Consider the following 25,108-nt stretch of genomic DNA (forward strand, 5'->3'; position numbering starts at 1 on the left):
ATTCCCTGGCTGCATCTTAGCAAAGGGATGGGAGTAGGACTGGAAGAGGGAGGTTAATGATTTATGTGAATGTTTATGCACATCATGTCTTTATCAGGTCCAGCTAGTATCAAGAGCTAAATATGTTTAAAATCACATTTTATGACAAACCCACAGCAAAAATTATCCTCAGTGGTGAAAAATTGAAAGCATTTCCCCTAAAGTCAGGAACAAGACAAGGGTACTCACTCTTACCACTAGTATTCAGCATAGTTTTGGAAGTTTTGTCCATAGCAGTCAGAGCAGAAAAAGAAATAAAATGAATCCAGATAGGAAAAGAAGAAGTAAAACTCTTCACTGTTTGCAGACGACATGATCCTCTACATAGAAAACCCTAAAGACTCTACCAGAAAATTACTAGAGCTAATCAATGAATATAGTAAAGTTGCAGGATATAAAATTAACACACAGAAATCCCTTGCATTCCTATACACTAACAGTGAGAAAACAGAAAGAGAAATTAAGGAAACAATACCATTCACCATTGCAACAAAAAGAATAAAATACTTAGGAGTATATCTGCCTAAAGAAACAAAAGACCTATATATAGAACACTATAAAACACTGATGAAAGAAATCAAAGAGGACACAAATAGATGGAGAAATATACCGTGTTCATGGATTGGAAGAATCAATATTGTGAAAATGACTATACTACCCAAAGCAATCTATAGATTCAATGCAATCCCTATCAAGCTACCAATGGTATTCTTCACAGAACTAGAACAAATAATTTCACAATTTGTATGAAAATACCAAAAAACCTCGAATAGCCAAAGCAATCTTGATAAAGAAGAATGGAACTGGAGGAATCAACCTGCCTGACTTCAGGCTCTACTACAAAGCCATAGTCATCAAGACAGTGTGGTGCTGGCATAAAGACAGAAATATGGATCAATGGAACAAAATAGAAAGCCCAGAGATAAATCCACACACCTATGGACACCTTATCTTTGACAAAGGAGGCAAGACTGTACAACAGAAAAAAGACCACCTCTTTAACAAATGGTGCCAGGAAAACTGTTCAACCACTTGTAAAAGAATGAAACTAGAACACTTTCTAACACCATACACAAAAATAAACTCAAAATGGATTAAAGATCTAAATGTAAGACCACAAACTATAAAATTCCTACAGGAGAACATAGGCAAAACACTCTCTGACATAAATCACAGCAAGATCCTCTATGACCCACCTCCCAGAATATTGGAAATAAAAGCAAAAATAAACAAATGGGACCTAATGAAACTTAAAAGCTTTTGCCCAACAAAGGAAACTATAAACAAGGTGAAAAGACAGCCTTCAGAATGGGAGAAAATAATAGCAAACAAAGCAACAGACAAAGGATTAATCTCAAAAATATACAAGCAACCCTTGCAGCTCAATTCCAGAAAATAAATGACTCAATCAAAAAATGGGCCAAAGAACTAAACAGACATTTCTCCAAAGAAGACATACAGATGGCTAACAAACACATGAAAAGATGCTCAACATCACTCATTATCAGAGAAATGCAAATCAAAACCACAATGAGGTACCATTACACGCCAGTCAGAATGGCTGCTATCCAAAAGTCTACAAGCAATAAATGCTGGAGAGGGTGTGGAGAAAAGGGAATCCTCTTACACTGTTGGTGGGAATACAAACTAGTACAGCCACTATGGAGAACAGTGTGGAGAATTCCTTAAAAAACTGGAAATAGAACTACCATATGACCCAGCAGTCCCACTCCTGGGCATACACACCGAGGAAACCAGAACTGAAAAAGACCCGTGTACCCCAGTGTTCATCGCAGCACTGTTTTTAATAGCCAGGACATGGGAGCAACCTAGATGTCCATCAGCAGATGAATGGATAAGGAAGCTGTGGTACATATACACAATGGAATATCACTCAGCTGTTAAAAAGAATTCATTTGAATCAGTTCTAATGAGATGGATGAAACTGGAGCCCATTATACAGAGTGAAGTAAGCCAGAAAGATAAACATCAATACAGTATACTAACACATATATATGGAATTTAGAAAGATGGTAACGATAACCCTATATGCAAGACAGAAAAAGAGACACAGATGTATAGTACAGACTTTTGGACTGTGTGGGAGAAGGTGAGGGTGGGATGTTCTGAGAGAATAGCATTGAAACATGTATATTATCAAGTGTGAAACAGATCACCAGCCCAGGTTGGATGCATGAGACAAGTGCTCAGGGCTGGTGCACTGGGAAGACCCAGAGGGATGGGAAGGGGAGGGAGGTGGGAGGGGGGTTCAGGATGGAGAACACATGTAAATCCATGGCTGATTCATGTCAATGTATGACAAAAACCACTACAATATTGTAAAGTAATTAGCCTCCAACTAATAAAAATAAATGAAAAAAATAAAAAATAAAATCACATTTTAGAAAAAGGAATAGAGTGTACTCTTTATTGGATTTGTGAAAAAAAATCATTAACTCAAAAATTATAGCAATGACAAACTCCCCATAGGAAAGATCACCAGTTTGAATATATAAAATTTAATTCTTCTTCACAATGAAAAAAATAATATAACAGACAGGAGGAAATGCCCATATCAAGTGTGACTGAGGGCTAATATCTGTAATACCTGAAGGATTCTGTCAAACTTAAAGAGGAAAAATAATGTCAAAATTTAGTATATTAGTGGATAGAGAATTTTAGCAGATTAATAAGAAATACAGTTAGTGATAAAAATGGGTAATCAAAGAAATGCATTTTAAATCAGCCTTGAGTTATCCCTTCTTATCTCTCAGGAGTACTGGAAGTTCAGATAACTCCCTGTTCTAGTGAGGTTTTAAGGGACTGGGGCCATTTGCTTTTTGCTGTTTCTTGTGCTGTAGCTACTACCTGCTGCTGCCCTGCCCTCAATATGACACAGTGATTTCAGACTCCTGTCTTGTCCTCTCTCGTGCCTTCCTCCTGAGCTCTTCCCTGGAGAGCAGATGGGAGGGGGGCCTCCCACCCTCGCCAGTGCTGCTGCTGAACTGCCCTCTGAGTGGGCTATGTGAGTCACCCCTGTCACTTGCCTGGGGTTTCTTGAGCTTAGGGCTGGGCAGTTGTGCCTCAGAGCCTTGTACACAGTAGTTGTTCAATAAAGGGTGAATGAAAGGATTGAAATTTGGTGAATGTTTCAATGGACTACAGTTTGTTTTAATGGACAGTCGTGTTAGTTCCATCATTCTAATACGGTGGCTGTAATTATGAGTATAATTTATGGCCAAATTTTGTAACCAAATGCAAAATGGTATATTTAGCGTGATTTCAGCTGCATTTGAAAGCTATTATAATATGGGATTACCATGTACACAATAGGCACACATTGCGATATATAAAAGAGGTACTCACCAAGGACCTACTTTATAGCACAGGGAACTCTACATCAATACTCTGTAATAACTTATATGGGAAAGGAATCTGAAAAAGAATGTATATATTATATATATCTGAATCACTTTGCTGTGCATGTGAAAGTAACACAACACTGTAAATCAACTATCTTCCAGTATAAAATAAAAAATTTTTAAATGCTTTAAAAAAATAATATACAAAATGAAAATGGAAAGATTTTAAATTGTAGGTAAAATTTAGTTTTTTATTTTCTATATAAAGATAACTCTTTGATCTTTATGACAAGATGTATAATTTTAAAAAATCAGCTGGCTGACTTGAACGCCTCCTCTCCCTGTCAAAGGCTAAACTCTTCGTCCTGTCCCATCATCTAGTATATGTATCAGAAAACAACTAGGCCTCCTAGGTCTCCAGACATATTTGAACTCTTACTGTGCCTGGATGTATACAGCTTGAGAGAGATTTTCATTAAAAATTAAAAAAAGATTCCTTCTTGTCAGTGTATATATGGTACTTAGTACTTTGTAGTTTATAAAGTATGTATTTGCATTATCAATGACCAGTTTTATAGCTTTTGATGATGTCAGGTGTAAATGGCAATTGACTTTTTTTTTAACAGTTTAAGAAATCGTTTTATTTATTTATTTTTGGCTGTACTTGGTCTTTGTTGCTGTGTGGGCTTTCTTCGAGTTGTAGCGATCAGGGGCTACTCTCTTATTTGTGGTGTGCAGACTCCTCATTGCGGTGGCTTCTCTTGTTGCAGAGCACAGGCTCTAGGTCATGGGGGCTTTAGTAGTTGCGGCTCCTGGACTCTAGAGCACAGGCTTAGTAGTTGTGGTGCTTGGACTTAGTTGCTCTGAGGCATACGGAATCTTCCCGGATCAGTGTTTGAACCCGTGTCTCTGGCATTGGCAGGGGGACTCTTTACCACTGGACCACCAAGGAAGTCTGGCACTTGACTTTGGTAACAGGTTTTGAGTATCTATTAATGCTGTCTGCTAATGCTTGAGATACAGGATGCATTTAGGGAAGCCGTTGTCTGGCAGGAAAGATAGACAGCCAGCATCAGTATGGAGATTATGACAAGGAGACAGGAGAAGGGTAGTTCTCAATCTTCTATTTATTTTTTTATCCTTTCCCATGTGACCCTTTCTCTGATCATCCCTAGATTATACATTGCAAAATAGATAAGACAAGCTTTACATTATGTGCAGCTCCACCCAACCTGCCACATGGTCTGTCTCAAAATTCATAGCTGTACAACTGAATGTCTCATTTTATATTCTGGGGGACAGTTGATGGTTAGAGGAGTGAGATGGGCTAAGAGGTCATCACAGTGTTCTAGACAAGAGGTGACGGCTTACATTAGAGCAGAGATAACAGAGATGGATCAGAGAAGACAATGGCACCCCACTGTAGTACTCTTGCCTAGAAAATCCCATGGATGGAGGAGCCTGGTAGGCTGCAGTCCATAGGGTCGCTAAGAGTCGGACACGACTGAGTGTCTTTACTTTTACTTTTCACTTTCATGCTTTGGAGAAGGAAATGGCAACCCACTCCAGTGTTCTTGCCTGGAGAATCCCAGGGACGAGGGAGCCTGGTGGGCTGCCGTCTATGAGGTCGCACAGAGTGGGACATAAGTGACTTAGCAGCTTAGCAGCAACAGACATAGATGGGAAGGAGTGTATCTGGGACACGTTCCTATGTAGACTTAGTGACAGCTTTGATATGTGAGGGTAGGGAGAATGAGGAATTGTGGATCAGTGCTTTTCAAATCTTAGTGTGAATGTGAATTGCCTGGGGATTTTGTTGAAAGGTAGATTCTGATTCAGCAGGTCTGAGGTGGGGCCACAGATTTTGGGTTTCCAGGAGATGAGCACCATTGTTGGTCCATGGGCCAGTCGTTAAGTGGCAAGGGTGAGTTAACTTAAGTGTCAGGCTCCAGTGACTGGAAGATGATGTGAATATCTCAGATGGGAAACACTGGAGGAAAGAAAGGTCGAGGAGGATCTGGAAGATGGAATGAAGTCCTTGTGGGACATTCAGGTTGAAAATTATAGATAGCTGAAAATTTGGAGCTTCAGCATAAGAGAGAGTGTTAGGCCTAGAGATACAAATTTGGAAATCAGTTACAGTTAAGTAAAGGCACAAGAATGAACATTACCTGCAAGAAAGAGATAAAGGTATTATTAGAAAATGTGCTTATTCCTGTTTGCTAGAATTTTAATGTTCCATTTAAGTTACTTTATTAACCAGCAACGGGAAAGAAATTAGATAGCTGAGCCTCCTGCATGTGAACTAGCTGTGGGTATAAATTCAGAAGTGGACAGATCTTCTTTGGAAAACCCCTTTAATCCTCTGTTTTGACCATAGATCAGGTTAACTCTTGCTTGCTGTGCTGCTTCTGTTTAGTTGCTAGGTCACGTCTGACTCTTTGCAACCCCATGGACTGTAGCCTGCCAGGCTCCTCTGTCCGTGGAATTCTCCAGGCAAGAATATTGGAATGAGTAGCCATTCCTTTCTTAAGGGGATTTTCCCAACCCAGGGATCGGACGCAGGTCTCCTGCGTGGCAGGCAGATTCTTTACCACTGAGTGGGAAACATGAAAAGTGGGTAGAGTGCATTGTGATGAAACAGTGGTGGGGAGGGGTAGCAGGGACCCATGACTCAGTGGGAGGACACAGGACAGCTTTCCTGTGGAAGTAGCATTTAGAGTGAGACCAGCAGGCTGAGTGGAGGTGATCATGAGGAGGACAGGAAGGATATGACAGCGGTGACTTGGAGGGGAGAAGGCCCTGCAGGTTGAAGGAGCACGGTGTGTCTGGACTGCAGAGAGATGAGGCTGGAGAGGATCCACGACAAGGCCCATTCCCTTGGGACTTGGTTGAGGGAGGGTGGAGGGAGAAAATGATGTATTTTCCAAAGGAAAAAGTGGTTCAAACAATAGTCCTATGCATATGGTTTTATAAGGCTTTTATGGACTGGCCTAGTAATGGAATGACTCATAGAAACATGGTTCCCATTGGAAAATGTTTTTGGCTTCAAAAATTTAGTTTAACTTGCAATTTTTTTTTTCACTGTTTGGAAACTACTTGCATAGGCACATACCTAGTGCTGTTTGTTATTTGTGTTCCAACCTGCTTTCTCTGGTATTTATCTGTATGGCTACAGTGTTGACTTTATACCCTCTGATAGGAATCAAAAGTATCATTCCACAGATCAAGGAACAGATTTAGAAAATATATGGAAATAAAAATACAAATCTTATTACAAATTGTTTGGTTTTCAGAGTTTGTCCTTTAAAGTTAAGGATTCCTCTGTAAACTGTATTTGTATAGTGTTGTGTATACGAAAATATGAAAAGTGAAACTGACATGAAAACTGTTATAAACAGAAAGTAAGAGAGATTGGTATGGCTTCTTTATTGAAGTCAGATGGAATGCTGAAGGTAAACAGTACATGGGTAAAATACCTACCTTTTAAAAATACTTTAATAACCATGAACTTTAGCTTATCATCATCAAAATTATCATCATTATTGTCATTACTGGCTATTGTTATCACTAGAAATACTAGATTTTTTAAAGCAGAAAAGAGCTGTTAAGGTCAGTCCCTTTATAAACTAGAACTACATGAGCTTCATTTTGTTTAATAAGTGAAACTTTAGGCTGAAACTCCTTCAGATTCCCAGGTCTTCAATTGGCTAAGACAGTAAAGAACCTGCCTGCAATGCAGGAGACTCAGGTTCGCTTCCTGGGTTGGGAGGATCCCCTGGAGAAAGGAATGGTGTCTAATAGGCAAAGTTAATTTCATTTATGCCCATCTTGTGAAAATCTTTCTTTCTATATCAGAATGCTTTCAGCTGGTAAATAACAGGAGACTCAGTTGTAAATGGCTTAAAAAATAAGTAATAATCTCATATAAATAGAACTCTGAAAGAAAGATGGTTTTGTAGGTTCATGTAGCAGCTAACTGCTATCATTGGGCTCTTGGGATGTTTCTGTCTTTCTGTTCTGCCATCATGCATGAGTTAGCCTTTGTCCTCTAGCTAACTTGTTCCTTTCTGGTCTCAAGGTGGCAGACAGCTTTAGCGCCAAGATTTACATCTTTGTATCAAAGTATCCAAGACTGTAACAAGAGGTGTCTCTTGTCTTAATTCTGCTGCTATAACAAAATGTTGTGTAGTGGCTTAAACTACAGACATTGTATGTCTCACAGTTCTAGAGTCTGGAAAGTCCAGGATCAAGGTGCCTGAAGATTTGACTCTTCATGAGCTTGCAGACAGCTCTCTCTTTTCTAGTTTCCTCACATGGTAGAGAGGAGAAACACTTCTCCACCTGGTCTCTTATTTTATATGGACGGTGAAATTAAAGACGCTTACTCCTTGGAAAGAAAGTTATGACCAACCTACACAGCATATTAAAAAGCAGAAACATTACTTTGTCAACAAAGGTCTGTGTAGTCAAGGCTATGGTTTTTCCAGTAGTCATGTATGGATGTGAGAGTTGGACTATAAAGAAAGCTGAGTGCTGAAGAATTGCTGCTGTTGAACTGTGGTGTTGGAGAAGACTCTCGAGAGTTCCTTGGACTGCAAGGAGATTCAACTAGTCCATCCTAAAGGAGATCAGTCCTGGGTATTCACTGGAAAGCCTGATGTTGAAGCTGAAACTCCAATACTTTGGCCACCTGATTTGAAGAACTGACTCATTTGAAAAGACCCTGATGCTGGGAAAGATTGAAGGCGGAATAAAGGAATGACAGAGGATGAGATGGTTGGATGGCATCACCGACTCAATGGACATGAGTTTGGGTAAATTCTGGGAGTTGGTGATGGACAGGGAGGCCTGGCGTGCTGCGGTTCATGGAGTTGCAAAGAGTCAGACAGGACTGAGCGACTGAACTGAACTGAATATCATTATGGGACTCCATGCTCATAACCTAATGAACCCTGATAGCCTCCAAAGACCTCACTTCCACATACCATTACAGTGGGGATTAGGGCTTTAACATATGGTCTTGGGGGGACACAGACATTCAGACCTTAGCATCTTTGTTTCTTTTTTGGAAAAAAAAAAAAAATTTATCGGAGTAAAGTTGCTCCAGTGGTCATGTACAGTTGTGAGAGCTGGGCCATAAAGAAGATAGAGCGCCAAAGAATTGATGCCATTGAACTGTGGTGCTGGAGAAGACTCCTGAGAGTCCCTTGGGCAACAGAGAGATCAAACCAGTCAATCTTAAGGGAAATCAACCCTGTATACTCATTGGAAGGATTGATGCTAAAGCTGAAGCTCCAGTATTTTGGTCACCTGATCTGAACAGATGACTCACTGGAAAAGACCCTGATGCTGGGAAAGACTGAGGACAGAAGGAGAAAAGGGCGTCAGAGGATGAGATGGCTGGATGGCCTCACCAACTCAATGGACATGAGTTTGAGCAAACTCCAGGAGACAGTGAAGGCCAGGGGACCCTGGCATGCTGCAGTCCATGGGGTTGCAAAGAGTTGGACATGACTGGGCAACTAAACAACAGCATAGTTGCTTTACAATGTTGTGTTAGTTTCTGCAGTATAGTAAAATGAATCAGCTCTATGTTTACATATACCCCCTCTTTTTTGGATTTCCTTCCCATTTAAGGAATGACCTTTGTTTTTGTTTTTTTTAATTTATTTTTAATTTGAGGGAAATTGCTTTACAATATTGTGTTGGTTTTTTCCATGCAACAACGTGAATCAGCCATAATTACATGTATATCACCTCCTCTTTGAGTCTGCCTTCCCTGCCTCCATCCCACACCTCTAGGTCATCACAGGGCACCAGCCTGGGCTCCCTGTGTTATGTAGCAACTCCTCACCAGCTATCTGCTTTACACATGGTCATAGCATCTTCCTTATGTCTTTTTCGTTGTTACTGTTAAAATATTTATTTGCTGTGCCTGGTCTTAATTGCGGCACATGAGATCTTTAGTTGTGGCATGTGAACTCTCAGTTGCAGCATTGAGGATCTAGTTCCTTGACCAGAGTTCAAACCCTGGGCCCACTGCATTGGGAGCGCAGAGTCTTAGCCACTAGATCACCAGGGAAGTCCCTTATGTCTTTTTATCAGAGTGAAAAAAAGGAAGCCTCCCAGAAGACTTGACTTTACTAGCCAAATCTACATCCTATATCCCATTTCTAAACCAGTCAGTGGCAGGGGGTACAAAAGTCCTGTGATTGGCTTTGGCTACTCAGGATTCATGGTCCCCCCGCCCTCCTCCCCGAGAAGAACACAATTAGGATTCTGTTATCCCAGATGGAAAGAGGACTGGGAGGCAGCCCCTCTTGTCCACCATCCCTTCCAAGCCTGGCTTCTCTGCCTGGGCTCTGAATCTGTTCCTGCCTCTTGGAGGACCTTATTCTGTTGATCATTTTTTACTCATTTTTATTTCTAGTCTGTATTCTCTTTGTCTTCAAGCTTATTGGAAGAAGGGTCTATGTATGCTGTCTCCATTTCTTTTCCTCCAGTTTATTCCTTAAATCTTCTGTAACCTGAGTTCTGCTGCTCCTCATAATAGACCTCCCCTTTGTCATGATCAGTGCCCACCCATTGCCCAGGCCTTTGCTAGCATCATTAACTAGTGTTGGGTGAGACCAGAGCTTCTCCAGATTCTCCAGGTTTAGTGTGTAAACAGAATCATTTGGAGGGTGATGGAAGTACAGACCCCTGGTTTCCATCCTGAGTTTCTGAGTCAGTTAAGTCTGAGCTGGGGCTTGTAGAACTGAGCTTACTTAACCTCTCTGGTGGTTTTCCGGTAGTCATGTATGGATGTGAGAGTTGGACTATAAAGAAAGCTGAGTCCCAAAGAATTGATGCTTTTGAACTGTGGTGTTGGAGAAGACTCTTTAGAGTCCCTTGGACTGCAAGGAGATCAAACCAGTTCATCCTAAAGGAAATCAGTCCTGAATATTGATTGGAAGGACTGATGCTGAAGCTGAAACTCCAATGCTTTGGCCACCTGATGCGAGCAGCTGACTCATTGGAAAAGACCCTGATGCTGGGGGTAAGATTAAAGTTGGGAGTAGAAGGGGACGACAGAGGATGAGATGGTTGGGTGGCAGCACCGACTTGATGGACATGAGTTTGAGTAGGCTCTGGGAGTTGGTGATGGCCAGGGAAGCCTGGAGTGCTCCTGTCCTTGGAGTAACAGAGTTGGACATGACTGAGCGACTGAACTGAACTGAACCTCTCTGGGGACATTGATATGGATTTTACTAACTACTGCCTTCTTTCTGAGTTTCAGAACTCAAAATGACTCTCAGACCTGCAGTTCTTATTCCTCCTGTGTTCTCTTTCTCTTCTTAAAATTGATGAATGGCAGTGTTCTTTTTCTCAAGTAGGAAACCTGAAACTCATTGTAATTCTTTATTCTTCCTTACGCCCATCTGCAGTCAGTTCATGTTCCACACTCTAAATATCCCTTGAGCGCATCCTTTTGTCTGCCTCTTGATTGTCTCTGCTTTAGTTTGAGCCATTTCTTTTCACCCGTGTTGCTATCATGCTCTCCAGAAGTGCTTGTCTATCTCCAATCTCAGACTTTCTGATATTTATACCTCATACTTTTGCACAGTGAGTTTTTAAAAAAGATACAAGCCTAATCACATTATTCCTGAGCTCAAAATTCTTTGGCCTCCCACACCTTGCAGATAAAATCCAGACTCCCTCCCATGCAGGCTGCTGCTGCTAAATCACTTCAGTCATGTCCGACTCTGTGCAACCTCATAGCAGCCCACCAGGCTCCCCTGTCCCTGGGATTCTCCAGGTAAGAACACTGGAGTGGGTTGCCATTTCCTCCTCCAATGCTTGAAAGTGACAAGTGAAAATGAAGTCGCTCAGTCGTGTCCAACTCTTAGCGACCCCATGGACCACAGCCTACCAGGCTCCTCCATCCATGGGGTTTTCCAGGCAGGAGTACTGGAGTGGGGTGCCATTGCCTTCTCCGCCCATGCGAGCAGAGGGCTTCAAAACTGGGTCTCAGCCTGCCTGTCTAATGTTTGCTCCTCTTCCTTCTCCACTCTTCCTGGGCGTTAGGACTGAACTGGCCTTGATTCTGAGTTCTCTTGGGCTTTTGGACCTTTGCCTGAAACACTTCTTTTTCTCCCTTTAGTGCTTATCTTCCAGGACTTAGCTCAGGGTTACTTCTCCTATCGCCCCACTTCCCTGGTCCCTTTTCTGTCCCTGGAAATTAGATGCTCCTTTTCTGTACAGCCATGAGGTATGTAAATTGTACTCATTTAGCTGTTAAATACACTACTCAGTTCTGGAGGTTTATTTGGTGCTTGTCCTCTTGTAGACTACGATTTCTTTAAGGACAAAGATTGTACTTTTCTTGTTTCTTAATATAGCTTCTAACATCATAATTAATCAGTGTTTGTTGAGTGATTGAATGTTAAAGACTATTTTCAGTGATAGAAGCTGGTCATAATACCCAGTCTGGAAAAGTTAGGACCCACTCTGGGGAACACTTTGAGGGTGACAAAAACACTGTAGACTGCATATCTAGTTGGATTTGTTCGAGATTCTGGAGGAATTGGTATTTCTTAAGAGTCTGTGACAGAGTGGACATGGGAGTTGGTGATGTATTATAGCAATCACTTCAGTGATGTTGGAACATCACTTCAGTGATGTTGCCATTTTCATTTCCTTTATAACTTGGGTGAAATCTGGAAATAAAATTGCTCTTAAGAGATCTTTAGCATATTCAGAACTCTGTCCAGTAAGACAGAAACATATGATTCCAAACTTTCCTCATATACCTATGTCTGTATCTGTGTTTATTTATATAGACATATTTCTTTATTTCCTTGTTCTTTGAGAAGTTTATTCAAACTTAAAAACAAACTGTGGTTGTCACAAGCTGCCATCTTTGTGATAGATAAATTTTGTTTCTAAGTTTTAGATTACACCACCCTTATGGCAGAAAGTGAAGAAGAACTAAAGAGCCTCTTGATGAAAGTGAAAGAGGAGAGTGAAAAAGTTGGCTTAAAGCTCAACATTCAGAAAACTAAGATCATGGCATCTGGTCCCACCACTTCATGGCAAATAATTGGGAAAACAGTGGGAACAGTGGCTGACTTTATTTTTGTGGGCTCCAAAATCACTGCAGATGGTGATTGCAGCCATGAAATTAAAAGACACTTACTCCTTGCAAGGAAAGTTATGACCAACCTAGACAGCATATTACAAAGCAGAGACATTACTTTGCCAACAAAGGTCCATCTAGTCAAGGCTATGGTTTTTCCAGTGGTCATGTATGGATGTGAGAGTTGGACTATAAAGAAAACTAAGCGCAGAAGAATTGATGCTTTTGAACTGTGGTGTTGGAGAAGACTCTTGAGAGTCCCTTGGACTACAAGGAGGTCCAACCAGTCCATCCTAAAGGAGATCAGTCCTGGGTGTTCATTAGCAGGCCTGATGTTGAAGCTGAAACTGCAATACTTTGGCCACCAGATTTGAAGAGCTGACTCGTTTGAAAAGACCCTGATGTTGGAAAAGATCGAAGGCAGGAGGAGAAGGGGACGACAGAGGATGAGAGGGTTGGGTGGCATCACTGACTCAATGGACATGGGTTTGGGTGGACTCCAGGAGTTGGTGATGGACAGGGAGGCCTGGCGTGCTGCAGTTCATGAGGTTGCAGAGTCAGACATGACTGAGTGACTGAACTGAAGTTTTAGAAATTGAATATTTAATTGACCATAAATGTATTATGGTTTTCATTTGTATTTCCCTAGTGACACATGACATTGAACATCTTCTCATGTGTTTGTTAGCCATTTGTAAATCTTCTTTGGAGAAGTGCCTATTCCAATCCTTTGTTAATTTAAAAATTTTAAATTAGGAAAATAATTTTGATTATATAATTGTTTACCTTTTTATTAAAGATTTACAAGTTCATTATAACTGATACAAGTCCCTCTTCAGGTATGTGATTTATGATTGTTTACTCCTGTCTGTGTTTTTTACCCCACTTTCTTTATAGTATCATTTGCAGCACAAAAGATTTTAATTTAGATGTGTCCCAATCTATTTTTTTTGTCACTTGTACTTATGTTATCATATTTAACAAACCATTGCCTAACCCAAGACCATAAAGAATTACTGCTCTTTTGTCTTCTCAGAGTTTTGTAGTTTTAGCACTTAATTTGAACTCTCAGACTTATTTCTAATTAATTTTTATGCAAGAAAATGTTCAACATTGTTATTATTTTTTGCATATGGATACTCAGTCTTCCCTACACCATTTGTTGAAGAGACTGTACTTTGCCATTTAATTGTTTTGGATGGCACAGTTTGTCAAAATAGATTATAAATATAGGAGTTTCTTTCTGAATTCTTAATTCTCTTCCATTGTTTTATATATTTGTCCTTGTGTCAGTACCATACTGTATTGATCACTGCAACTATATAGTAAGTTTTCAAACTGGGATATGTGAATCTTCCAACTCTGTTCTTTTTTTAAGCTTGTTTGGCTATTCTGAGTTCTTTGCATATCTGAATTGGTTTTTGGATCAGTTTTTTCTTAAACAGCTGCAGAAAAAGGCAGCTTGGATCATAGTAGTAATTGTGCTGAATATATAAATGAATCGGGAGTATTGACATCCAAACAGTATTAATTCTTAATAACCCATGAATATAGCATGTTTTGTCTATAATTTCCCTGAAATGTTTTGTAGTTTCCAGTTGAGTGAGTCTTATACTATTTTTGTTAAATATATGCCTTCTGAGTACTTTATTCTTCTTGGTGTGATTGTAAATGCAGCTGTTTTCTTAATTTCATTCTTTCACTTTTGGTCATTAATGTTGTATGCAAATAGATTGAATTTGTATTTTATTCTTGGATCCTGCAACCTTGCTGAACCTGGTTACTTGTGTTTAATATTTTATAGTAGATTCCTTAGAATTTTCTACGAAATCATGTTATCTCTGAATTGTTGTTTAGTCGCTCAGTTGTGTCTGACTCTTTGCGACCCAGTGGACTACAGCACGCCAGACTTCTCTGGCCTTCACCAACTCCCAGAGCTTGCTCAAACTTATGTCCATCGATTCAGTGATGCCATCCAACCATCTCATCCTCTGTCATCCCCTTCTTCTCCCACCTTCAGTCTTTCCCAGCATCAGAGTTTTTTCCAGTGAGTCAGTTCTTCGCATCAGGTGGCCAAAACATTGGAGTTTCAGCTTCAGCATTAGGCCTTCCAATGAATATTCAGGACTGATTTCCTTTAGGATTGAATGGTTTGATCTCCTTGCAGTCCAAGGGACTCTCAAGAGTCTTCTCCAACACTACAGTTCAAAAGCATCAATTCTTTGGCACTCAGCTTTCTTTATAGTCCAACTCTTACATCTGTATATGACTACTGGAAAAACCATAGCTTTGACTAGACAGACCTTTGTTGGCAAAGTAATGTCTATGCTTTTTAATATGCTGTCTAGGTTGGTCATAGCTTTTCTTCCAAGGAGCAAGCATCTTTTAATTTTATGGCTGCAGTCACCATCTGCAGTGATTTTGGAGCCCAAGAAAATAAACTCTCTCACTGTTTCCCTTGTTTCCCCATCTATTTGTCATGAAGAGATGGGACTGGATGCCATGATCTTAGTTTTTTGAATGTTGAGTTGTAAGCCACCTTTTTCTACGAATAGAGATAGTTATTCTTTTCCAACTCTGGGTGCTGAGTTTTTTGTTTGTTTTTTCTTATCTAATTGCATTGGTTAGAACCTGCAGTGAAATGTTGAGTAGAAATGGTAAGAAATAGGACTTTATTTTCTTATTCCTAGTTTTAGGAGGGATGCATTCAGTGTTTTTCTATTTCTGGTTTGTTGAATGCTTTTTATGACAAGAGGGTATTGGATTTTGGAAAATACTCTTTCTGTGTGTTGATATGATCATGTGGTTTTTATTTTTTATTTGTATGGTTGATGGAGTGATTTTTTTGTGTTTGTTGAACTAGCCTTGCATTCTTAGGGTAAATCCCACTTGGTTGTCTTCTATAACGCTTCTTTATATTGCTGGATTTTCATTTGCTAATATTTTGTTGAAGATTTTTGCCTCTGTAGCCATAGAGAATATTGGTAGTTATTGTATGATATCTTTTTCTAGTTTTGGTATCAGAGTACTGCTGGCCTCATAGAAGTATTATCTCCTCTTTTTTTTTTTTTTTGGAAGAATTTATCAATGATTGGTATTAATTCTCATTTAGATGTTTGGCAGAATTCACCAGTGAAGCCTTCTGAGTTGGAAGTGTTTTTAATCACCAACTCAGTCTCTTTACTTGTTATAAGTTTATTCAGAGATTCTGTTTTTCCTTCAGTTAGTTTTAATTGTTTGTGTTTTTCTAGGAATTTGTTCTTTCCTTCTAAATTATCCAATTTGTTGGTTTATAGTTGTTTGTAGTATTCCTATGCGATACGTTTTATTTCTGTATGGCTAATAGTAATGTCTTTTTGTTCATTTCTGATTCTGGTAATTTGTGTGTTCTGCCATTTTTTTCTTGGTCACTGTAACTAAATGTGGGAGACCCAGGTTTGATCTCTGGGTTATGAAGATCCCCTGGAGAAGGGGATGGCTTCCCACTCCAGTATTCTTGCCTGGAGAATTCCATGGATAGAGGATCCTGGTTGGCCATAGTCCACGGATCACAAAGAGTCAGAAATGACTGAACAACTAACACTTTCATAACTAAAGGGTGTTAATTTGGGGGATCTTTTCAAAGAGACAACTTCCGTTTTCACTGATTTTCTATCTTGTTTTTCTAGTCTATTCATCCATTGGCACTTTGCTGCTGCTGCTGCTGCTGCTAAGTCGCTTCAGTCGTGTCCAACTCTGTGCGACCCCATAGATGGCAGCCCACCAGGCTCCTCCATCCCTGGGATTCTCCAGGCAAGAACACTGGAGTGGGTTGCCGTTTCGTTCTCCAGTGCATGCATGCATGCTAAGTCGCTTCAGTCGTGTCCGACTCTGTGTGACCCTATAGACAGCAGTCCACCACTTTAATCTATATTATATCCTTCCTCCTGCTTGCTTAGGTTTAGGTTGTTTTTTCCTTGGCTCTTAAGATGGAAGATAGGTTATTGATTTAATAAGATCATTCTTCTTTTCTAATATCGGCATTTACAGCTATAAAATTTCTCTAAGCGTTGCTTTCTTTATCTACACCCCATGAATTTTGGTATGTTGTATTTTAGCTTTCATTTGTCTCAAGGTATTTTCTAATTTCCTTTATGATTTCTTCTTTGTTTCATTGGTTATTTACCAGTATATTGTTTTATTTTCATGCATTTGTGAATTTCCAGAATTTCCTTCTGTTACTGATTTCTGATACGCATGCCATCGTGGTCATAGAACATTCTTGACGTGATTTTAATCACTTTAAATTATGAGGGTTGTTCATGGTCTAGAGTATGGTCTGTTTTAGAGAATGTTTAACGGACATGAGAGGAATGTATATTGTGTTGTTGGATGAAGTGGACAGATGTCTGGCAGGTCTAGTTGGCTTATAGTTTTATTCCAGTCTTCTATTTCTCTATTGATTTTCTTCCTGGTTGTTCTATCTAGTATTGAAATGGGATAAAGAAATCTCTCATTATAATTTTTGAATTGTTTATTTATTCTTTCAGTTCTTCTTCGTTGTTGTTGTGGTTTTAGTCTGTTTTGTCTGATTCTCTCATGGTTGCTTCCCTGGTGGCTCAGAGGTTAAAGCGTCTGCCTGCAATGCGGGTGACTGGGGTTCGATCCCTGGTTCAGGAAGATCCCCTGGAGAAGGAAATGGCAACCTACTCCAGTATTCTTGCCTGGAGAATCCCATGGACGGAGGAGTCTAGTGGGCTATAGTCCAAGGGGTCAGCAAAGAGCTGGACACGACTGAGCGACTTCACTTTCACTTTCATGTATCTTTTTACTTTCATCAAACCTAAAATGTGTCTCCTATAAACAACATATGGTACAGTTTTTAAAAATACAATCAGATAATCTCCAACTTTTGGTTGGATTGTTTAACCTATTCACATTTAATATTATTGATATGGTTTGATTTAAACCTGCCATTTTGCTTTTTGTTTTCCATAGGTCTTATGCCTTTCTTTGTTCTTTTTTTTTTTAATAAGTGAATCTCTTCCAGTGTGGTATCTTCGCTCCTTTAATAATTCTAAAATTATACATTTTGAATTATTTCATTAGTGTTTGCTCTAGGACTTTCTATACAGATCTTAAAAGAATCTCCTTCTGATATTTACCTAGTTTCAGCAAAATAAACTTCTATATAGCTCTGTTTCTTCCCCCCTTTTTTGCTACTCTTGTTATTCATATTATGTCTGTATATTGTAGAAACTCAACAATATATTGTTATAATTTTTACTTTATGTAAATCTTTAAAAAAAATCTTAAGTCTTTTAAAGCAGCTAAGAGAAGGAGAGTACGTACATATTTATTGAGTCACAGTAATTTTTCTATTTTTCATTGCTTCATGTGTTCTGTGGATTTAAGTTACCATCTGGTGTTATTTCCTTTTCTAATGCAGCTTTGCTCTCATCTGCTGCTGCTTTGTTTTTTTTTTTATCAAATATATAAAACTTTATGTCTTATTAGCTCAACAATATTATTGTATGCTTATTGTTTTATTGAGTTGCTCTTTAAATCAGTTAAGAGAAGGGGAGGAAATATATAATTATAGGTTTTACATAATTACCTTTATTGGCAGTCTTGTTTTTTGTGTGGATTCAAATTACCATTTGGTGTCATTTGCTTTCAGCCTGAAGAATTCTCCAGTATTTCTTGTAAAGTAGATCTTCTAGCAACACATTCTCTCAGTTTTTGTTTTTCTGGGAATGTGTTGATTTCACCTTCATAGATGAGAGATAGTTTTGTTAGACATAGATCTTAATTCACAGTTTTTTATATTCAGCACTTTGAATATTCAGTCCTACTGCCTTCTAGTTTCTTATGCTTCTGATGATAAGTCAGTCAGCTATTAGTCTTATTGGTATTCCTTTTATGTGATGAGTCATTTTTCTCTTGTTAATTTCAAGATTTTTTCTTTTTCTTAACACTTTGATTATATTTTGTCTGCATGTAGATCTCTTTATATTTATCTGGTTTGGAGTTTGTTGAAATTCTTAATATATAGATTACTAATGTTTTCATCAAATTTGGGAAGATTTCAGCCTTTATTTAAATCTTTTTTCTGCCCCTTTCTCTTTTTCTGTGGTGGCCTGTTCACTCTTTTCATTTTTTTCTCCCCATCCTTCAAATTGTACAATATCTATTGACTCATATATGCTGTTGAGCTCCTATAGTGAATTTTCCACTTCAGTTATTGTACTTCTTCAGTTATTGTACAATTTCAGATTTTCTATTTGGCTCTTTTTTATCATTCCTATATCTTTATTGATATTCATTGTACTTTCCTTTAATTCCTTTTACATGATTTCCTTTAGTTCTATGTGAAAGTGAAAGTCGCTCAGTGGTGTCCTACTCTTTGCGACCCCATGGACTATACAGTCCATGAAATTTTCTAGGCCAGAATACTGGAATGGGTAGCCTTTCTCTTTTCCAGGGGGATCTTTCCAACCCAGGGATCGAACTCAGGTCTCCTGCATTGCAGGCAGATTCTTTACCAGCTGAACCACAAGGGAAGCCCAAGAGTACTGGAGTGGGTATCTTATCCCTTTTCCAGCACATCTTTCCAACCCAGGAATCGAATGGGATCTCCTGCATTGCAGGCGGATTCTTTACCTACTGAGTTATCAGGGAAGCCCAATTTATTTATAATAGCTGATTTGAAGTCTGTATCTGTTAAGTCTAACATCTAGCCCCTTTAAAATCAATTTATATTGCCTATCTTTTTTCCTGCAAATGGGTTTTCTGTTTCTTTGCACATTTTGCCATATTTGTTGAAAACTGGAAAATTTAAATAACATATAGCAACTCTGTGGACTTACCACCTTGGAGCTGGGCGTTAATGTTGTTTGTTTAGTTATTTATGTATTTTTTAGTGACCTGGCTGAACTGGCAGTGTGAAGGTGTTTCCCTCAGTGGACACCCCTTGGTTAATATAAACCACTTGTTGTTTTAAAGCTGTGCTTATACCCTCCTAGCCAGTTAGACTTTTACTCATTACCATTAGATGTGTGTGTTGCGAATGCTATCCTAGTTGAAAAAGTTTAGGTATTACAGTTCATAAAGGAAAGGCAGGACAAATTCTTGAGGTTTTTCTTTGACTTAATTGTTTTTAAGATAATTTGGTTCTCTATCATTTCTTGAAGGTGACCAAATTTTTAGAAAAATCATGAATTCTTAAACATATTTGATGAGTTTTAATCCATTTCAATTATTGTCATTAATGAAGCTCAAATTATTCCATCTTTGGCCAGTGGGAGCCTTTTGAAATTGGCTTCTGAGTCCCAGAATTAGCCATTTCTCTAAGAAGCTCTGGTCTCTAAGGAATGCTCAGTGATGCTGGTTTGGTCTTTGTAGGCCTTTTCTGTCATCAGGGCTCAGAAATATATGCACATATTTAAGATACAATAAAATACCTCACATGTTCATATTGATGCTTCCAATTAAAACTCTAGACTACAGTGCATTTGAATCTTCCTTTTATATCTCCTTTTATCTGTGCCAAGAATCCTGGTTTTGAAAGACTCAAGTGATTATAGAATTAGAAAATTCGATAATTATTCATTCGTTTTTATCCCATATTACACATACAGCAATCTCAGAATGACAACAGTAATACTACTGAAAACATGATTATTGAAAACATTCAAAAACATATTTTTTATGTTCTCTCGCTATCTTTATAGCACTTAGGACTCACAATGTCTTCTGAGACATTGTTTGTCTAGCAAAATGAAATGTTTGCCAAGCAGCACTTTAGAACACTTTCTCTTAATCAGACTTCCTGTTAGAATGGTGATAAAAAAGAGAAGGAAGACATAACCTTGTTCCTTAAAACCTGGGTTGTTGGGTTATCTGGTATCATTCTGGAATAGAAAGATGTGGCCCTAAAATCTGAGGTTTTATTCTTCTTTAAAGATACTGTTAGTGATTTGACTGCATGCTTCCTGAGATGAAACTGGTTCATTTTCTACTTTTATCAGGGAGCAGCTTCCATGGGGTGGAGGTGCTTGATACTTCTAATGGTCTCTTACCTAGTGTATTAGGTTGTGCAGAGAAATGCAAGTAGCAGGAGATATAGCTATCTATGCTATCATAGCTTTTGTGAGTGCATAGATAGATAGATGATAGGTAGATAGACTGATAGACAGACAGACTATAGATAGGTAGATAGGTAGTTAGATACACAATAGAAAGGAAGAGAGAAAGAAAGGACTTCCCTGGTGGTTCGGTGGTTAAGAATTCACCTGCCAATGCAGGTAACACAGGTTCGATCACTGGTCCAGGAAGAGCCCATATGCCACAACTGGAGTTTGCATGCTGCCACTGAAAGACCTCACATTCTGCATCTAAGACCCAGCACAGCCAAATAAATAAATATAAAGAAAGAAAGATGGATAGGGAGAAAGAGATTTTATGTTAAGGAACTGGCTCAAGTCATTGTTGGAGCTAGCATGTGTGATACTTGTAGAGTAGGCCAACAGGCAGACATTTTAGGTAAAAGTTGATGATGTAACCTTGAGTCAAAATTTGCAGGGTAGTTCAGCCGACTGGAAACTCAGGCAAGGTTTCTTTGTTGCAGTCTTGAGACAGAATTAATTGCTTCTTCCTTGGGAAAGTTCAGTCTTTGCTGTTAAGGCCTTAAACTGTATGGATGAGGTCCCCCACGTTATGGAGAATAATCTGTTTGAAGTTAGCTGACTAATTGTTAATCACATCCACAAGGACCTTCACTGCAGCATGTAGACTAGTGTTAGATCAGACAGCTGGGCATTATAGTCTAGCCAAGTTGGCACATAAAGTTAACCACCGAAGTTGGGTTAACCATCCATTACCCAAACTGAAGATTCTTTTTTTGAAAATAAGTACTAAAAAATAATGAAATAATATGATTTTATTTGTTGATTGACAGATTATTTTTATTTTTATTTGAGTCCCATTAAGAAGTTATTTTTAAATTTATTTCTGAAAAATATTAACATATTTCCATGTTAGTATAAAAAACCCAAATCATCAGGATAAATATCAAGCAAAACAAAACTGTTTCATGTTGATTTTTTTCAACTTTAAAAAGAACATAAATAGAATTCTCAGTAAAAGTTCATATACATTATTTAGTTTCTTCATCGTAATTTGTTTGTAGTCCTGGGTCTCTGTATTTTTCTGAAAGAAATGTAGTTTTGAAACATGGTTGTATTATTTTTGTTTCCTAAAATTGTAGTCTTCACAGTTTCTTTTTTGATTACTAAACTTGAAATTGTTTATTTTTTTCAATAGTTATTACTTGCTGTAAATCATAAATTTTTTAATTTGAGAGTATAACATCTGTGTAGGTACTAAGGTACCTGGTAAGTTCAAAGCAAATTCTACTTTATTGAGGTCATTGTAAATTTTGATTTTTTTAAATAGTTTAACATGAAAATATTGTAGCCCATATATTTTCATAGGCACGATCTCTTTTTACTCTATTTAGAGTACCTTTATTCAATGAAATTTTTACAAGAGAAAACTTGTCAGATAAGTTGTATCTATTTAGAAATCTTTTTTGAACATTTTACCAAATTTAGATGTTGCTGTTAATAGATTGTCAGTATTTCGAAATCCATTTTATCCTGGTACAAAATATAAACTTATCTAAGTAAAAAGCCCTGGTTCTCTGTGTAGATTAAATCTGAATTAAAGATTTCCAACTAACTGAACAAAATGAAGCCAATATTTATTTTTAAAATTTTTATTGGAGTATAGATGCTTTTCTGTATTGTTAGTTTCTACTGTACAGCAAGGTAAACCAGCCACACATGTACATACATGCCCTCTCTTTTGGATTTCCTTCCCACTTAGGTCACCACAGAGCACTGAGTGGAGTTCCCTGTGCCATACAGCAGGTTCTCATTAGTTATTTTATACATAGTAGTGTATATAAACATCAATCCTGATTTCCCAGTTCACTCCACCCCCCTTTCCCTCTTGTCCATATGTTTATTATGAAGCGAATATTTAAAGTGTGCTCAACTGAAAAAAATTCCACGCTATTGATGATTTTACTGAGTCTTAAAAACCTTAAAGATTTCTAAGATATATAGCAAAATCTGGGAGTTGGTGATGGACAAGGAAGCCTGGCGTGCTGTAGTCCCTGGGGTCACAAAAAATCGGACCTGACTAAGCAACTAAACTGATAGCAAAAAGAGAAAATATGTACTGCCACATTGGAGTAGTTTCTATTCAACATCGTATTTGTCAAAAAATATTCTGGTTCACTTTCTTTAACTCTGTGTGTGTGTATAAATATTTGTCAGTGTTGTTTGGTAGACTGTCCATCTTTGGTGAATATAATTGTGGGATGTGTTTGCATCTACTTAAACATCATATATTGCTATTTACATGGTATGGTTGTGAATTAGGTGTTAATCACAACCATGTTCAAGCTAATTTCTGTTCTGTGCTTTATAAATTAATAAGAACATTGATTTTTGCTCTGTGATACTGTGCTCAACTAAAGTTTGTGTTATCACTGTAAAGTCAAATATAATGTCTCCTCATTATTTACAAATTCCATTTTGTGAATTCTCCCTACTCACAAAAAAATTAATTAAAAACCTCAAAGCCGTATTCTTGGCCCTTTTCTAGTTATTTAGGGCCATAGTAACAGAAAATTTGAGTTGCTCAACCTACTTGTTCCCAGCTGAGGTAAAGCAAGGCTTTCTTTCAGCTCTCACACTCTCAGAGTATACACCTTTCAGGGTGCCACTTTTTTATTTTTTGGTGATTTCACTGTTTACAGTAGCTCCAAGGCATATGTTGAAGTGCTATATACAGTGTTCCTAAGTGAAAGAAGGCTACGATGTGATGTATTTTACAGAGGAAATACATGTCTTAAATAAGCTTTATTCAGGCACGAGTTAGTGCTATGGACTGTGAGTTCAATGTTAATGAATCAATAATATATATTAAATATAGTGTCTTTATACAGAAACATGTAAAACACAAGGTTTTGTTGATCAGTTGATGAAGCTGTTGAAGCCAGAGGCTCACAGAAACCTAACTCTGTGTTTCCTCTAAGAGCAGTAGTTTGGTGTTTGCTAATTTGGTGTTCATGATGACTTTGTAGAACTTAATTACTGTGACAAATGAGAACTAACTATAGTTTTATCTTTGTTTTTGAACTTCTTAACTGAATTAGCTATACAGTGTCAGGTGTACTACATAGTGCAGAATAGACTTATAAAAGCTCTATGTTGATTCCATAAATTGGATGAAAACAGTCAAACCATTTTTGGAATTAACTGGTTTCTTCTGTTTGATGTATTAATATCTCCTGACAACGGATAGAAAGCTGGCATCATTTAACTGTGAATTTCTTCTCTATTAGAGCCAAGAGAATAATACTTGTCACTTAACTTCGTAAACAAGATACTTTGTAATCAGATCTGAGCAGGATTAATCTCAAGACCAGTCATTTGATCTAAATGAAGAGTCATGCTTTGTAGATCAATATTGTATATAAAACATTTTTTCCATCTGCTATTCTTAAATTAACACCGTCAAGCTTAGTTACAGCTGGGGCAGCAACATTGACTGTTTCTCCCACCTCCACCCAAGACTGAAGGAAGGATTGAGCTGTCCCTTGGCTACTGCTGTCCAAGTGCACTTCCCTTTTCTTCTCATGGTTCAGATGCTGACTTTGTGAATGAGATGTCAGTTACAGCCCATCCAGCGATGGGTTACTGCTCAGGGTCTTCACATTTAACCACAGGCTAAATTGACAACTAGGTTAACAGCTTAGGCATCTCACACCGCTCAATGAGATCAGGGCAGAGCCTGGAAGTAAATGTTCTGGCTTATTATAATGCTGTCATTGAAAATCACCAGGAAGTGGAAAACCCAAGACAAATAATAAATTGGATGGGACATTGCAACAATGGACATAAGTTGGGACTGTCTCAGTCAAAATGACACACATAGATGCTTTACCAGGCACGTGTCTTCTCAAAAATCTCCTAACCCCCAACTCCTGGTTACCATTTTCCCCTCACCAAGGCTGTGCCCTCAATGTGATTCACTTGTTTGTGACCAGTTAGTAATTTCCACAGCATTATGCACATGGAAAAGAATGTGAAGCATTCTTCTTAGTCAGTTTTATTCATTGTGGTACTCCTTTTTTTTCTAGAACATTTTCTATTCATCTTAAAACTTGTATTAAATTTTGCATGCCTTCATTTTTAAACTAAAGATGTAATACATTTATGAAATTGTTCCTCACATTAGTTCTTTTGTTACCTTAAAAAAATACCATACAATAATTAAGAGTGAAATTTGGGGATGAAAGGAATACAGTTGTTGCATATATTTGATAAAAATGGATTATCCGAATATGATTGTGATAACATTTTATATTTATATTATATTTAATATTTATATTTGATTTATATTCTATTATAGGACTAATGAAAAGAATTCACCATATCTTAGGACTTTTTACTGGAGCCTTAGGACATAGGTAAGTGCCAAGCATTTTTTGAAGAGATATTTCTGAAACATTAAATAATTTGATTGCATTGGT

General features: G+C 38.1%; 1 protein-coding gene across 6 annotated transcripts in view; it reads left to right on the forward strand.

Moving 5' to 3' along the window:
* Positions 1-25,108, forward strand: part of ZNF438 (zinc finger protein 438) — a 188,099-nt gene that overhangs the window by 32,600 nt on the left and 130,391 nt on the right. For all 6 annotated transcript variants that reach the window (XM_043883385.1, XM_043883388.1, XM_043883387.1 and 3 more), the window contains one exon: positions 24,988-25,045. The gene's annotated coding sequence lies outside the window, so the exon portion shown is untranslated. The remainder of the gene's footprint in view (positions 1-24,987; positions 25,046-25,108) is intronic.

Source organism: Cervus elaphus, chromosome 23, assembly GCF_910594005.1.
Source record: "Cervus elaphus chromosome 23, mCerEla1.1, whole genome shotgun sequence".
NCBI lineage: Eukaryota > Metazoa > Chordata > Mammalia > Artiodactyla > Cervidae > Cervus > Cervus elaphus.